The sequence below is a fragment of the Quercus suber genome, unplaced genomic scaffold (genome assembly GCF_002906115.3).
Source record: "Quercus suber isolate HL8 unplaced genomic scaffold, Cork oak 2.0 scaffold_161, whole genome shotgun sequence".
Taxonomy (NCBI): domain Eukaryota; kingdom Viridiplantae; phylum Streptophyta; class Magnoliopsida; order Fagales; family Fagaceae; genus Quercus; species Quercus suber.
Window position 1 is genome coordinate 456,487 of NW_027069622.1, and position 3,349 is coordinate 459,835.

Genomic DNA, 3,349 nt, shown 5'->3' on the forward strand with positions numbered 1-3,349 from the left:
AGAGACTAAATTGACACGACACTAAAAGGTTAGTGACTAAATTGGCACAATTGAAATGTTATGGACCAAATACGTAGTTTATCCTAAAATTTATTTCTTAATGCAATTTGAAGCAATTTTATTTCTTTTTCACAATTATGTCATGTGTTCACGTGTAGCTTAAAAGATTTTTTTTTTTTTTTTTTTTTTTGAGTTTATAATGCTTAAAACCTACATCGTTTTACTAATGCTAGTGGTGTTCACCAAACCGCACAATTGCACCCAAACCAACTAAAACCAATGGAGAAATGGGTAAACTATAGCATACCTTAAGTGACAGTAAACCACACTGCATTGCACTGAACGATGCGGTGTAGTGTGCATTTTTGTGATAAGAAAATTGTACAAAACCACACCGCATCCATACATATATGTATGTGTCTGTGTGTGTGTGTGTGTGTATTTTATATTATATATATATATATATATTAAATATTTTAATATTATATGAAGTAAGTTGCTAGCCCAGTGTTAGAGCATTCCAATTTCACGTTAAAAATGTTTCATTTTGGTTAAATACAAAATCAAAACATCAAAACCTCATTTACTTCTCCATTTCACACTCTCACTCTTCTCTGCTGATACCCTCTCACTCTTAGTAGGCATGACTAGCAATGTATATGGTACACTGTTATGGACTTTATGGTTGTTGCTTGTTAAGCATTTTTGTATTATATGTTATATTTGCTTAACATGTATAATTGTGTATGATTTACTATCATGTCGTATATATTTGTGGTACTTTTAGTTTACTGTCAATTTGTCATGGATTTTTTTTATTTGTCTTATATATTATACATATTTGTGTTACTTGTTTAGTTACATAGGTAAATTTTTTTATAAAAAAACTTACTGTCATATTTTCATGGCTATTAATAGTAAACTAGTAATTGGCTTTGACATCTTGAAAAATATGCTAGTTTAAAACTGACCAAAATACACCTTGTATAGTGCACCGCATATGTGATTGCACAAATGAGGTGTGGTGCAGTTATGGTTTCGGTAAAGTGCGGTACTAAAAATAGTCCAAAACTGCACTGAATCGTACCATAAACACCCCTAACTGAAGTCTGGAGAAAATACAATATGCATCAGATATATGTTTCTTCTCTCTCATATGAAGGTGGACCCCATACTAGTAATTGGCCTTGACATCTTGAAAAATATACCAGCTCTAAATTGACCAAACTACACCTTGTACACCGCACCACACCGTATATGTGATTACAAAAATGAGGTGTGGTGTGGTGTGATGATAGTTTTGGCTAAACCACACCGGAAAGTGTGGTACTAAAAATAGTCCAAAACTACACTGAACCACATAGTGAACACTCTTAACTAGAGAAAATACAATATGCATCGGATGTATGTTTCCACCCTCTCACATTAGAGTCTTACAAAATGATGTCATTATGTAAAGCAGAAGCTCACATTAGAGGTTCTCGTATGTTTGGAGCCTCCAATGTTTTGACAGAGATTCCCTAATTTGCTTCAAGCCAGGTACACTAAACTGCCACAAAGGAAGTTCCAATTCGTAATTATTATAATATCAAATGACTTATTGTGTCCTTAAATTAGGACATTAAAATGCTTTCTTGTATCATTAGATTATTGAGTTTATAATGCTTAAAACCTACATTAATGTATTGATGTACATTGATTAGGACATTGTGCAACACCTCTTTTGAGTTGATTAGGATCTTGAGAATAATGTTTTTTCTTGAAGCTTGGAATATTGGTATCACTTTTAAATAGTTAAATTTAAGGGTTTTGAGGGATAGAATGTCATGATTGATAGAAATGATCAACAATCTATTGGAAATCTATATGCGTCTCATACATATTATATGCGACAGAATAAAAGCTAGGATCTACTTTATATTTTGCAAGAACACATGCTAACTTAATTCTAAAATTTTTACTGAAAAGTAAAAGACAAACAAACTTTGATACAACAAACGTAAAAGCAAAACCAAAATTCTAGCCAATAATGTCCTTGAAACCATGGTTTTTAAACCCGGATCGGACCGTATGGTCTGACTGGGTTAACCGTGAACCGCAAAACGGTTTTTAATACATGAAAACCGGGCATATAGAGAATATGAGAGAACCGCTTGAATCGAGGTCTGACCTGAAAAACCGTTCAAACCGTAGGCCGGTCCGATCAAAAGACATCGGTGAAATTTGATTTTCCGATCTGAAATTCTGGCATGGATCTGAAGTGGAAAAAAAAAATAAAATAAAAAGAAAGAGAGAAAATGATGAAGAAGATCCGAAGATGAAGCAAGAAATTTAAGGAGCACCGATTGATGGCATGATGAGATTAAAAAAAAAAAAAATAGATGAGCGCAGTTGCAGACGTGACTCATGAGGAGGAAGAAAAGGGGAGGACTGTAGGAGTACTGAACTGGAAGGCTAATGCTAGATAACCGTGTAAGAAGGAAATAAAGCTTCACAAAGTAAAAGTAAAAAAACATTGGGAATAGATAAATCAGAAATCACGTGGGTGGAGTCAGAATGGATGAGTGAATTTAAATTTGAAAAGGAACCTTCTAGTTCCTATTTTGTAAAATGCAAATAGTCAAATCCCCACTATACTAATTTATTTCCTAATAAAAGTCTATATCTTTATTTTTTCGTGTGGCACTGTTTTATGCTCAACACTAGAACATACTCGGGCTGGCTACACTAAAGCCGAGGTGGCACTAAGCATGTCTATTTGTTTGAGCACACCTGTAAACTTTTATCATGCTATATTTCTACCTTTCTCTAAAAAGAAAGTTTATATTTGAGTTTTTTACTTTAGTCTTTTTTTTTTTTTAAATAATAAATCTCATCATCTCTCCTCTTATTTGGATTTTTTTTTAAACATTATAGTTAATTCATTAATTTATATAATTTAGGTATAATAAGAATAAATAATAAAATTTATTTTAAAGTTTGTTTCAATTTTTAAAAATATTTTAGTCAATTTTATTAATATTTATGGATTTAATACCTTTATTTTTATTAATTATTAAATTAATTATAACATCATCATGGTTCGACCCCAGTTCAACCTCGGTTCGACCTCAAAAACCTTGAACCCTTCCTTTTTACGGTTCAATGAACGGTCTGGGTTTCAAAACCTTGCTTGAAACCTCCTTAATCGTCATATGATGACTATAAACTTGGTTGAGAGTGTGGGCTCTTCTTGTTAAAATTTAGCCCTAGTTGAGCATCAATACCCTCCTGCTATAGAAGATGGATGCAGACCTTGTAGACACTCGAGATTTTTTCTTTTCCCATCTCTAGGTCGAGGAAGAAAGGG